Source organism: Loxodonta africana, chromosome 2 (assembly GCF_030014295.1).
Source record: "Loxodonta africana isolate mLoxAfr1 chromosome 2, mLoxAfr1.hap2, whole genome shotgun sequence".
NCBI classification, from domain to species: domain Eukaryota; kingdom Metazoa; phylum Chordata; class Mammalia; order Proboscidea; family Elephantidae; genus Loxodonta; species Loxodonta africana.
Window position 1 is genome coordinate 166,727,274 of NC_087343.1, and position 14,233 is coordinate 166,741,506.

The 14,233-nt window shown below is 41.0% G+C and overlaps 1 protein-coding gene across 1 annotated transcript in view; it reads left to right on the forward strand.

Annotated features, from left to right (window-relative positions):
- Positions 1 to 1,766: 1,766 nt before the first annotated feature.
- G3BP1 (G3BP stress granule assembly factor 1) overlaps positions 1,767 to 14,233 on the forward strand; it is a 50,742-nt gene continuing 38,275 nt past the window's right edge. Inside the window, exon 1 of the mRNA XM_064278552.1 lies at positions 1,767 to 1,903. The gene's annotated coding sequence lies outside the window, so the exon portion shown is untranslated. The remainder of the gene's footprint in view (positions 1,904 to 14,233) is intronic.

Sequence of the window (14,233 nt, forward strand, 5' to 3'; positions counted from 1 at the left end):
ATTCCTTCACATGCCTTACATGATCTTAAGGTCCCTTACCTCAGACATTTTTTAGCTGCTTCTTTCCTGTAGGCTGATTTCCTTCCTTTCCCCCCACAGACCCTTTGACGCCTGTTTTGGGATCCGTGTCCCAGTGTTGCACCCCTCTGTTGAATGGGTGACAGTGAACAGCATCTTGATCATTTCTGACTCCTAGCCCTGGTACTCAGTCAACACTGAATGAGCAAGGCTGATAAGGGAGTGAGACCTGGGGGAACCAGCGGGGCCTTTCTCATGGCTCCTGAGGCCTCCCCTGGTCTCCAGTCTCGTCTGCCAGGCCGGCAGTGCAGAGAGGAAGAGCAGGGCTGGATTTGGTTCAGATGCGGCGGGTGCCCATTTCTCCTTTCAGCCCTGGCTAGGCCATCCTGCTTGGCCTTTCTCTGCATCCAGAGACGCTCCACCTGCTTCATTTCCAACGTTATTGGCAAAATGTAAGAAGACCCTCCCAGCTGCTTACATACCTGGAATGAGAATGCGAGTTTATGCCTAATGTGTTGGAACCAACCATATTCCTATATAAAATGCTTGTGGTGACCAACAAAGGACACAGCAAAATACTAAGACACACGGACAGAACCAGGCTGGAGGGCCGTTTAGCCTAACCGTTTCGGGGAATCTTTGGAATATCCATGCAGGAGTTGGACAAGTTATCTTCTAAAGATGCAACGGCATGAAGAAAAAGCAAGTCTTCCAAGTCCCATGTATACACAGCAATTACAAAAAGGAATGACAATCTTGGGGACACACACAAGATGTGATGTTGCATTAGGCCCAAACTTGACGGGAGACGTTCCCTCTGCAACAACCAAAATGGAAAGTCTGATTAAAACCCCCATAAGCCCACCATTGGTTTAACCAACCGCAGCATTTGCCAAGAGGGAATGGGGTGGACATATACATTCTCAAACTCAACAGTAGTTTTCACATGTGATCTTTTTACATTTCTTACACACACCACAGAAACTATTTTCTTCTTTTGTTTTCCTTTAACTGTGGTCCAAGTCCAACAATAGCGCTAGCTAAAGGTAAGACTCAGCAAGTGCCCTTAGGCAGCCGCATAGAAATTAAAAAAAAAAAAATTAAATAAAAGATTAAAAACAAAAACTTAACGGGGAATTTTACCCCTTGGTTCCCCTAGTACCAACTGTGCGGAAAAGGCGGGAAAAAGGACCCTGGGGCCGGATCAAACAAGAGAAAGAAAGGAAAGAGAACAGAAGCCAGAGCCTGGAAACTCCTATAAACGCTCCAGAGGGCACGGCGGCCCTGGGGTTCGGTCTCCTTGGAGCCAACCCCCGCGTCAATCAGCCCCTTCCGGCGTTACGATTGGCCAGGGACTTCCTTGGCCTCTCTGCAGCCCACCTCCTAGTTACTTGGGGTTTACTTCCCCAAAGTACACGGGCCCCACCTTGTGGAGCAACCGCTCCTGCGTGGAAAACGGATCTCCGCCCAGGGGACGACGTTTTAGCGAATGAGAGTAGTTTCATGGATTTATTGGCTATTACGGGTATCGGTCACATAACTTCCCACCCTCCTTTTCACTGTACCTTTAAGTTATTGGTTTTTCTGAGTGCCAATCCGTTACTAGGGAAACGCGATCCTTACAGTCTCATACGCCCTAGTCCAAGCCAATCAAGAGCCACGCCTTCACCCTGAGTCAATATCCAATTGTGGTTCGAAGAGCCCAGAGGGCGCATTCGGGATTGGCCATCCGCTCGCCCGGCCTGGCCGCAACAAGTTAGGCTGAGTCGTGGTTATATACACCGGCGGCGGAGCACGCGTGTGTGCGGACGCAGTTCCGTGAGGGTCCCCTGCCATCCGTCCTACTGTGGAGCAGAGCTTGTTCCTCTCCCGCTCAGCCGCGCAGGTAGGCTGGGGCGTGGGCGGGGCTGGGCCGCCCGAGGACGAGGCCGAGCTGGGGCTGCTGTTAGACGGAGAAGTCCGAGCGGCTGCCGTGGCGGCGGCGCGAGGCGCGCCCCCCCTTCCCCCCAACGGCCGCAGGCGCGCGCAGCGGCTCTCTGCCTCCCCTACCCCCACCGTCCGGAGCGCGAGGCCGTGGCCGCCGCGTGCACGTGCCGCGTCCAACGGCCACGCGGGGCGAGAGCGAGCCGCGGCCGCCGCCCGGGCCCCAGGGCCATCTCGGGGGGCCGGGAGCCTCGCGCGGCCAGGGAGGGACTGCGAGCCGGCTGGCCGGCTTTTCCCGCCGCCCGCCCCATCCATCCTCTGTCCATCCCACGCGCCAGCCGAGTGTTTTCTCCCCGCGCCTAGAGGCTCAGACTTGGCCCGGACCGGGAGCGAGGGGTAGGGGCGACCTTCAAGTGCGATCAGAATTTTTCGACCTTCCAGGGAGTACAGAGCAAGCGGCCTTGTGCATGGAGAATTAGCAATAACAATAACTAATGTCTCTAAGCCCTTCCTTTTGGGCCAGGCTTTGTGCTGAGCAACTTGTATGTATTTCGTTTAATCCTTCCAACGACCCCGTGAGGTAGGTACAATTGTTTTCCTCGTTTTACAGCGGACTTTAAAGCACCTAGGTGGAGTGACATGGCCAAAGGTACGCAGACGGTAAGGGACAGGTATTTCAACCCAGGCTGCCTGACTTCTAGCCCCCGAGCCTGTTTTATTCTTTGCTCCAACGGCTTGTGCGGTCCCAGGGCACCTTTGCCCCGAGAGCAGTCGTCACTGGGGGCAGCATCCACCTCGGAAGGCACAATTGCCGAGAAGTCTCTGCGGCATTTGTACTTGAGGCCAGTGGTGGCCTTCCACGGAGATGATCAAAGGTTGGAAGTGGAATTATGACAAAGAAAGAGGGTTTGAGCTTCCCTTTTTGCCTGTATTCGCTGGGATAGCTGAGGGGTGTGCTGCCCTAACAGCTTCTGGAAAAAGTAGAAAAATGAATAAATGCCGACGAACATGGACTGTGTTCCTCATCAGATTTGAAACTCAGCGAGGTAATGGGACATTCTCGCCAGCAGGAAGTTAGACTCTGATATGTAGGTCTTGAATCCTTCTTTTTTTTTTTTTAATCAGAGCAGATTTTTGAGAAAGACCTTTGAGAAGGTAGTTTAAACTTCCTCGTTTTATAATTGAAGAAAATGAGGTTTAGAATGAAGAGTTTCAGATCTCAGCAGTATCTGTGGGTTAAAAATTGGAATGGAAAGGATGGCTCCCCGTTACAGGATAAATTTGACCTCTGGAGGTTGTAAATGCTAGATGAATCGCGGGTGATAGGGGTATGTTGGAAATTGTACTCTTGTGGAGTTGGGATCTTCTGTGGTTGAAAGCCTTACTACATTCAGCTATTGAGCATTTACTCTGCTCCTGTGTAGACGCAAAAAAGTGGAACACACCTTTCTCATCTTCGAAGGCTTGAGTTTTTATCTTTGTAGTAGAGTTAGATTTTTTAAAGCCTGTATACACTTTGGCTTAATGAAATAATGTTCTTAAGTTGCAAGTCAAAATTATTAATTTGCATCACAGGTGTCTCTAAGACAAAACTGCAAAAGAAGCTTTGGGATTAGCTGTTCTAAATTAGTTTTGAATTGAATGGCTTTCAACCTGTTCTGCTTTTTTTTCTTTTTTAAAAAAAATTGTCCTTTTTACTGTATGCGCTCATACTCTTTAGGATTGCTCTTTAAGGAGTTTTTGCAGCCAGAGGGTACACATTATGTACATTCTTTGTAAGTTAAGACAATGAGGGGATTTAATGCTTGCATGTGTTTTCCTTTACCTTGTACTTCCCCCCATGTTTCTAAACAAAAAGTAGCGGTAAAAGATGAGAATGTTGTGTGGACGAGTTCTTACCTTCAGTTGTTGCCGTAAATTACAGCTCCATTTGGATATAACATTGTTTTATTTGGAACTTGCAGTCGTGTAACAATTTCTGTTACCTGCGTTTACAGAGGGATTAACTGTGAAATAAGTGTTTTAGGACTTAAGATGAGCAATTTAGATTATCACATATTGACACACTATGATGACAGACCTACACATTTGATTCCAGCCATTTTGAGTACTACTTGAGGTTAAATATTATCGGGATGAAATAACTAAGTATTAATTGAGGGAAAGTTTTGTCAGTAATCCCTTCAAGTATTAACAAAATACTGTTTTTGGCCTCAGGCAAATTGCTGTCATTTGGGGAGAAATAAAATTAAGTGATGTTCCTATTGTTGGTACCCCAGTTGGCCTGCTGTGCATGTATTTATCAAAAACAAGCGAAATGAAGCAAATTGTGATAATATAAGACTTGAGCCTTACTTTCCAATCAAGCCATTAGTACTTTTGTTAAGAGTTAAATCCTTTCAAATCGGAGCAGATGTACCTCTTCTAACAGGTAGAAAAGTAGGCAGTGCTTCTCTTTACCTCACACTTGATTTGCTGTTCTTAGCTAATAGTTTAATAAGAGATCATCAGGAGATTTGGTAAAGTTCGTTGGTGACCCTTGCAGCAATTTTTGTAATTTACATTAGGGATCTTTTACTTGAACTTATTTTAATGCTTTGCACAGAAAGTAAAGGGCAGAGGTTAGTTTTTATAAGTTTGTGAGTTGTGTATGATTTGTAGAAGGATAGATGGGCCAGTGCTCAAAAGATGAGATTTAATGTAAAGCCTGAATTTGTGACTTAAACCAGCTTTTTTTTTTGGTTTCATAAAAGTGCCCACTGGTGTTTTCTTAATGCTTTGCAATTAGATTGGTTTTTAAAATATCTGGAAGTTTAGATAGGCGTTGTGTGTTACTAGTTTTATTATATTGTGTTTTAAGGCTGCCTTGGACTGGACAAAACTATGATTGGCTGGATGCTTTGAAACTTTACAAAGGGGGATCATTGTCAAAGTAGGTAGACCTTTTTTCTTTGGCTGGCCAGGTGTCAACAACTAGTGGGAAACCTTTCCTAGTAGCGGTACGGTCCTTCAGCTCTCAAGTTAAATTTAGATTCTGCAACTGTAGTCAGTGATCACATTGTGGCAGTTAAACTAGGTTTATATTTTAAAATATTATTCAAAAGTCTGCTTTCTTTTTTCTTTTTATGTATTCATAGACACCATGCCTGGCCTTGGTTGGAGAAGGCTGAATTGCAAGCTGAAGGATAGGGTGAAGAGCTAGGAATAATCTGCACATGAAGAACAAAAAGTGGGCTTTATAAAGCAGAACACAATTAAAAAAAAAATTCTCTACAATCTGTGATCTAATAAATAGGGTCTTTAGCATTGCTAGTTATTGTCAAGTCTGCCTTCAATATTATGCACAACAGAATCTTACCATTGTGATCCATAGAGTTTTCATTGTCTGGTTTTTGGAAGTAGATCACCAGACCTTTTTTCCTAGTCTGTCAAGCTTTGCTGAAACCTGTTCAGCATCATAGCAACATGCAACATGCCTCCAATGACAGAGTCAGTGAGGAGCATTGGCTGGGAATTGAACCTGGGTCTTCTACATGGAAGGTGAGAATTGTACCACTGAACCACGACTGCAATAAGGTCTTTAGATGACTACAAATGATAGATTTCCACTTGTGTCAGGGATCTGTCTTATTGTAATATTTCTTAGCCGTTCAGCCTATGTGCTTAATTAAAGATTAAAGATCCTTCAGTGTAAGAAACCTATCTTCCTGAATGGGGCACATGTCTACTTTGTAGGGGTGTAATCATTGGTATGATGTATTTGTGTAGCTCTTTGCAAATTTTTTTTTTTTTTTGGAGCCCTGGTGGTACAGTGGTTTAGAGTTTGGCTGCTAACCAAAAAGTCGGCAGTTTGAGTCCACCAGGCGCTCCTTGGAAACCCTATGGGGCAGCTCTGCGAGTCAGAGTCAACTGGACGGCGATGGGTTTTGGTTTTACATATTTTAAAAGTTTTCGCACATCTTAGCTATTTTTTATATATTTACGGAGAGAACTGAAGCTTTAAAAGCTTAAGTCACTCGCATGAGGGCACATAAGTGGTGGGGACAAGACTAGATCCTAGGTTTCATCTTTGTAATTCTCTTTTCAAGGAACTAATCAAATGGCCTCATCTAAGCTACCTTATAAACCATGTGGTACTTAGTAGAGTACTGCAGATGTGTGCCAGTTTTTTCCCTATTAAAAAAAAAGTTGAAAGGTACAACAGAATCCTTAAGTGTGGCACCAACCTGCCCTTCCATGTTTCTTCTGTTTCTGCAATCCCGTAGGCTGTGCCTCAAGTACAGTCCTTGTATAACAACTTATGTTTTATGGCATCTAAGAGTAGGAAATTCCTGTTTTTAGGAATTTGATACACGAGGCATTTGTATTAACTCTACCTTTTCATTTTGATTATAAATAACACAGTTTATTAATTATGAACACAGCTTACTGCCTTATAACTTAGAGCTGGGGGAAGGTATACTAATAGAAATGACATCAGGCAAGTGTTATAAACTATGTGTAGTATATTATTAAATAGCGAATTAAGTTTTCCAATACCTGCCTTGAAGTGTTTTTATCGTTAAAATTATTTTAGATTTACGTAAGAGTTGCAGTACAGAGAGGTCTCGTATACCTGTCACCTAGCTTCCCTAATGTTAACATCTTATGTAATCATGGTATGTCTATCAAAACTAAGAAATTACTTTTGACTAAATGATAAGGCTTATTTGAATTTTTTCAATTTTCCACTAATATCCCTTTTCTGTTCCAGATCCAACCCAGGATACCATATTGCATTTAGTCATCATGTCTCCTTAGTCTCTTCCGTATGACAAGGTCTTTCTTACCATTCATGCTTGATATTTTTGAAGAGTACTTGTTAGGTATTTGTAGAATGCCTCTCAGTTTGGGTTGTCTGTTTTGCTATGATTAGACTGAGGTTATGAATTTCTGGGAAGAATACCACAGAAGTGATTGGCTCTTCTTACGACATCATACCAGGGGGTATATAAATTATGGGTTGAATTTAACCTTGATAACTTGATTAACATGTCTGTTAGGTTGGTGTTTTTCCCCTTTTTTATACTGTATTTATCAGAAGCTGGTAAATAAGCCTAACCTACACTCTCTGTGAGGTGAGAAGAGGGGTGGAATGGAGAATGAAGCACTACTCCCTGGGAGGGAGAATCAAAGAATTTGTGGACATACATTAAAAACTACCATTGTAATTAATATTTTGAGGGAGAGACTTTGAAGCTATCCAGATATTCTTATCTGTGGTTATTTATTGCCTGTGGCTATTATTATTGTGGTCAAATAGTAATTTTTTATTTCATCTACATTTTTTGAAATTCTTTTGTGGGACTGATTTGTTTCTATTCATTTATTTTTTTATGCAGTCACTTATTTCAATGTGGACTCATGGATTACTGATGTTGCTCTTTGAGTTGTAGTGCAATATTAACCGTATTTTGTTGCTCTAGTTTTGGCTCCTGTGTCTTTTTGATACACCACTTCCTTTTGTCTTTTTTTTTTTAAAGCATTTTGTTTTATTACCAAGTGTTCTAGGCCCATCTTGGCCCATCTTGTATTTTGCCTGCTCTAGCCCTAGAATCAACCAGTTTTCCGTGGATCTATTAGGAATCCTTTTGATGGGAGATGACAGGTGGTAAATTCAGGAGTTCAGAAAATAAATTGAACAGTTGATCTGCTCAGATCCGGTGAGGTGCTGTGCCTCTTGGTTTGAACACAGACTTTGGCTTCTATAAAACTCTTAACACATGGTACTTTAGGGATCTCATGTTGGTACACACAAACCATTGTGGTATATTTTTTTTTAGTATTTTTTGATTGAATTTATAAAATAAAACATAACCAGTGTACTCAGAATTGACAGTTAACATTTTGCATCACTTTTTTAAGACTTTTCTTCCACAGGTTCCGATTCCCCTCTTTTTGAGACAGCCTTTATCCTGACTACTCTGTCTTCACAAACTATTTTATTGGTGGGTTTAAGAATATATTTTTAAACACTTTCATTGAGATATAATTGACATATGATAAATGCGTATATTTAATGTATTTAATCTGATAATTTTTTTATATACATATACATCAGTGAGGAAACCCTGGTGGCGTAGGGGTTAAGTGCTGTGGCTGCTAACCAAAAGGTCCGCAGTTCGATTCCTCCAGGCGATCCTTGGAAACTCTGTGGGGTAGTTCTACTCTGTCCTATAGGGTCACTATGAGTTGGAATCTACTCAACGGCAGTGGCAGTGGGCTTATACATCCTATATCAATGATACCATCATAGTCAAGATAGTGAACATGTCTATCACACCCAAAGGTTTCTGTCATGCCCTTTGCATTTGCTTTTTCTTACCCCTACCTCTCACCTTCTGCCCCCAGGAAATCCTTGATCTCTTTTCTGTCACTGTAGATTAGCTTGTTTTTTCTGGAATTTTTGCATGAATGGGATACTACAGTATGGGCTCTTTTTTTTTTTTTTTTTTCTGTTATCTCTCAGTGTAATTATTATGAGATTCATTCATATTATTTTGTGGATTACTAGTTAATTCACCCTTATGGCTGAGCAGTATTCCGTCGTTTAGCTGGTATACCACCAGTGTTTCTATTTGTCTGTTGGTGGATATTCGTTTGTTTTCAGTTTTTGGCTATTACAAATAAAAATGTTGTGACCGTTGTGCACCAGTCTTTGTATGGGTGTATGTCTTCATTTTTCTTGGATAAATACCTTAGGGTGGAATGGCTAGATCATACAGTAGGTATATATTTACCCTCTTGTACCATTTTGTATTCACACCAGCAATGTGTGATAGTTTCAGTTCCTCTGTATCCTGGCTAACACTTGATATGGTCACATTTTTTAATCCTAAATTATTCTGACAGGTGTGTAGTGATACTCACTGGGGTTAATTTGCATTTCTGTAATGACTAATGCCATTCAAAATCTCCGTCATGTGCTTATTTGGCATTCATATAAGTTCTCTGGTGAAGTGTCTTTTAATTGTTTTGCTTATTTTATGGGGTTTGTATTCTTAGTTTTGACAGTTCGTTATTCTGGATGCAAGTCCTTGATCGGATATATGATTTGCAAATATTTATTCCCACTCTGGCTTGTATTTTCATTCTTATCTGTCTTTTGCAGAGCAGAATTTTTTTTTCTTAATTTTGATGATGTCCATTTTATCAACTTGTTCTTTTATGGATTGTGCTTTTGGTGTCATATCTAAAATCTTTGTTTAGTCCAAGGTCATGCAGGTTTTCTCCAGAAGTTTTACAGTTCTAGGTACTAAATTTAGGCCTGTAGCCCATTTTGAGCTAAACTTTGTATATGGTGTGAGGTGTGAGTCAAGGTTTTATTTTTTTCTGCATGCGTCCAATTCTTCTAGCACTGTTCATTGAGTACTCTTTCTCTACTGACTTGTCTTTGCACTTCTGTTTAAAATAAGCTATCCATGTGACCTCCGGACACCCTTGTAGCTCAGTAACGAAGTCACTCCTGAGGTTTCACCTTTCAGCCAAAGATTAGACAGGCCCATAGAACAAAACGAGACTAAATGGGCACACCAGCCCAGGGGTAAGGACAAAAAGGCAGGAGAGGACAGGAAAGCTGGTAATGGGGAACCCAGGGTCGAAAAGGGGAGAGTGTTGACATGTTTTGGAGCTGGCAGCCAGTGGCGCCAAACAATATATGTGTTGTTTAATGAGAAACTTGTTTGCTCTGTAGACCTTCATCTAAAGTAAAATTAAAAAAAAAAAAACAAAGAGAAAATAAGGTGTCAAGTCATATGTGGGTATATTTCTGAACTCTCTTCCATTGATCTGTATGTCTATTTGTACATCTAGGGAATATTTTAAAATACATTTACATAGGTACCAATGAACAATATCTGGTATTGCTCAGTGTATACTAAAAGCACTTAAGCATAACAGTATGTATTTGGCAGCTGGCTTTTTTCTTTTTAACATTGTTTTTAAGATCTGTTCCATTCTGAATTTCTTACTGCTATAAATAGGGTGACGTCCTGGTTTGCCAGGACGTGTCCCAATTCACCCCAGTTAACCCAGCATGACTATTAACAGTACCAGTTTTTAAATCCCAGAAGTATCCATATAATTTTCCTATGTGTAGAGGTTTCCATGATGTGAATAAACCACAACTTATCCATTTCCCTTTTGATGGACATTTAAGCTGTTAGCAGTTTTGTGTTTTAGAAATAGGCTGCAGTAATTTCTGTGTGCATGTCTCCTTGTGCACATGGGTGAGTTCCTCTGATATATACACCTAGAAGAAAACTGCCAGATTATTCATCAGAACATTTTGGTTTTATTGACAACCGCAGAATTGTTCTCCACTGTGGTTGTACCTCTTGACATTCCCTCCAACAGTCTTGAAAGTTCTTTTTCCTTCTTCCTTGCCAATATTTGATATTGCCTGAGATTTGAGTATACTATGGGGAGCGATGTCTCTTAGAAGTGATAGGTTTTCATTTGTACTTTACTGGTTCCTTAGTGAGGTAGTCTCTCTTCTCTGTTGCACACTTAGTACTTTCCTGAGAATTGCTTGTTCTATTTCCTTTGTTTTTCTCTTGGGTGGTTATTTTACTGATTTGAATATGAATTCTACGTACATTCCAAATACTAATCTTTTATTATATATTACTGTATTTTTTCTTTTTAAAACCAGCACTTACAGTTCATGAACTGTTAAGGCATTTTGTTATTTTGATTTTAGTCTCAGATAAAGGACATATCCTTTCATTTCTCTGTGCAGCAAAGTTATAGATGGGGAATTTAAAGCTGCCATGCAGTTTGACAACTTTAGGTAAAGTGGGAATTTGGAAGGTAATAGAATAATTAGTAGTAGGGTCTGCCCATCAAAATCACAGTGAATCAGTGATTGTGTTATTAATCTGTGAAGCATCATTGATGACATCTCCAGTCTTCATGTCATGCATGCTTTTTTTGGAAGAGCACTTAGTTGAAGGTGTTCTGTGCATTTCTGATTTGATGAGAATTGTGTAAAACACAACATTTCTTAGTGTATATGGGCAGCTAATAATAAATTTTATTCCCTTTAAACTTTTTTTTCCTGTAATATAAATTACCTTAAATCCTTATCATGTTGCAGTACAGTGGGTTTTTCTTATATTTTTTATGGCCTTTTAGCCTTGCTTTATAATTCTGCCAGAAATGATTGGCTAGGCCATAATCTGGCAAGGGATTGATGAGAATATTATGCAAGTAGGATACATGAAACCACCCAGTAGGATTAAGTGACTTTTTGGGAATTGGTTGATTACTATGCAAATTAAGTGACTAAGGCCTGCCAAGGGAATTGGTTTAGTTCCTGGTCCTGGTGGGAGGTCTGTGACTTGAAATAGACAAGAAGTAGGCTTACATCAGGATCAACTGCACAGAGGTTTAGGGGAAAGAGTCTGGAGCAGAACGTGTTCATTGGATCCAGAGTCCCTGAGCTGAGAACCTCCTGGACCCAAGAGAGAGAGAGCTGTAACACTGAAGACAGACTGAGACCGTGAGAAAATGGTGGCGGCAGTATGCGTAGCAGGAACCAGGAGACCAGTGTGGGACAGCTACAGTGGGGTTGCAGACACAGGGAGCAAGAGAAAGCTGAGTACCTTTGGACAGGAGGCTTTTGCTGATGGAGTGGGGTGCTTCTGGGCACTTGTTTGCGGAGCTTGCCCTAACTGGGAGGGCAGAGACAGCGGGAAGGCCTGGCTTGCCAGCAGACATGGCAGAGAAGCTGAGAGCTGTCTTGCTAGGGAGCTGTCTTGATTGAAGAACCGTATCGTGTCTCCTGAGTTGTATCCAGTTATATCCAAGTTGTTCCTGATCCCAAGTTGTAGCCTTTTCCTTCCTTAATAAAGCACATAATCATGATTATGGTCTGTGAGTTCTGTGTGACCATTGCAACAAAAATTATTGAACCCAGCAGAGAAGTAGGGAGTGCCATGGTAGGGAAGGCTGATATCAGAAAAGGTGAAGAAATTGGAGAGGGGAGGTGTTCCTGGCCTCGGCCTCATACGAATCGTCTTTGGGCTAGCCATGATTCTCATCCCTTTTCCTGAAGTTAGGCAGCTTCTGATGCTAGTGGCTACTCGTGCTCTCATTGTTTTGCTTTGAGGAATCTTAAAGCCAACACATTGTGATACTGTTAGAAAAATTGTGACAAGTCAAAAGTAAATTGCTTGCCTAAAATTTGAAAACTTCATCAGAAAATATTCTGATATAGTACTTTAAGAAAGCAGAGTAAGTGATTATCTTGGTTTAAAATAAATTTAAAAGTGAAACCAGGGATTTTTTAGGAGGATGCTTAGCTCTTACTTAGATCTTAACCCTTTAAGTTGGGAGAAAGTAACCAGACATAGAAAACTTTCTGCATTATGAAACTATTGTAGCTCGATGGTGCATCTGTTGTGTTAAAATAACTGAGATGTCCACTCTAAGATCTGATCTTACAGTTTGACTGGGCACTTAACGTTCTGTGGGCACACAGGCAAGGCTTCTTATGTAGCATTCATATAGGTGAACCACTGCACTCATGAAGTCACCTAGCAGTCCTCTCTCTATAAAGGTAAAGTTTTTGCAAAGGGAGCACTGAGCTCTGGTAAAGGTGATGGAAAAGTATGGAAAATAACGATGATGGGTGCACAGCGTGATGAACATAATGACACTGAATTGTACATGTTGAAATGGAAAATGTTTTGTTATATATAAAGTTTTTAAGTCCCCTGGGCTTCCTTAGTCCAAGCTACCTTGCAGATTTTTAGTCTTGCAGGAAATAAAAATTGTCCATTTTTATTTTGCTAGCAAAATAATTGAGAAATACTCTTCTGGGTGACAGAATAGGGTGGGATGTAGAAATGCTTTCCTTCATTATAATTAATACTTCTGATTGTAATAAAAGCAGCTAACTCCTATTTGGTGCTTACTGTCTACCAGGCACTTAATTCTTACCAAACCAAAAAACCAAACCCAGGGGCATCGAGTCGATTTTAATTCATAGCGACTCTATAGGACAGGGTAGAACTGCCCCATAGAATTTCCAAGGAGCACCTCGCGGATTTGAACTGCCAACCCTTAGGTTAGCAGCCGTAGCACTTAACCACTATGCCACCGGGGTTTCCTTAATTCATACAGCAACCCTGATTTTAATTTTACACATGAAAAAACTGAGGCACACGGAGAAATTAAGCTAGTAGTCCCAGGACACAGCTAGTAAATGGTGTTGGAGAATTTTGCTTGGTGGGAATTGGTTTAAAGAAATTTTTGGGTATTCCTTTTGTTACATCTCAAATACTCATTATTTTAAAACCAGGCTCGCAATTTTCGAAGTTCATTTGTTATACTTGTGCCTAAAGGTAGCCTTGATAAAACTAGTAACGCTCTGTTTTAGATGGCTCAGTTAGAATATCTTTTGCTCAAGTGTTTCTAAGTGGCCAGTTTTTTCTTCCTTCTTGAGGTGTAGAAGTATTCTTCCCTTTTCCTAACCTAGCACGTAGTAGCTTTTCACGGTTTCTTGAAAAAGTTTTTAAGGGGAAGTAGTATATGGAACACGAGGTCCCTGGATAGTACAAATGGTTGCCACTCGACTACTAACCTAAAGGTTGGTGGTTTGAACCTGCCCAGCGGCACTGTGAAAGATCTGCATCTGTAATGATTACAGCCAAGAAAACTTTATGAAGCAGTTATACTCTAATATATGGCGTCTCCATGAGTTAGAATTGACCTGATGAAGATGGCAGTGGGTTTGGGGTTTTTTTTTTTTGGTAATGTGGAAAACCATTTCCATGTGTTATCTTTCCTGCTGCAATTTTGGGATTTTATGATATTCACAAACAAGTGGGAATATTGTAAACTTGGATATAAAATTATTGCAAAGTAAACTTTCTTCAATGAAAATGAGTCACCCCCTCCTTACTCTTCATAGCCTTATTTATTATTCTCTTTACTGTAATATTTCTAGGCTATAATGATTTCAGTGTATCTTATTATTTTCGAGTTACTTGTAATACCCTACCAAGAAGATGCATCCTTGATCTGAGAGCAGTGTAGGAAGGGAGAGATCTCTGAATTTCAACTATTTGTATTGTTTGTTTGTTGTCTTGACACTTGCTTGAGAAGAGCAGACTTGGGAGAGTAGCTTGTATCTTCTATGAGGTTCTCTAGCCTTCCCATCAGCATGGGGAAGGGAGAGTTGCTATTGACAGTTTAAATAATAAAGCTAGTTTGTTTCCTATTCGTAATTTTGGTCATGCTTCTTATT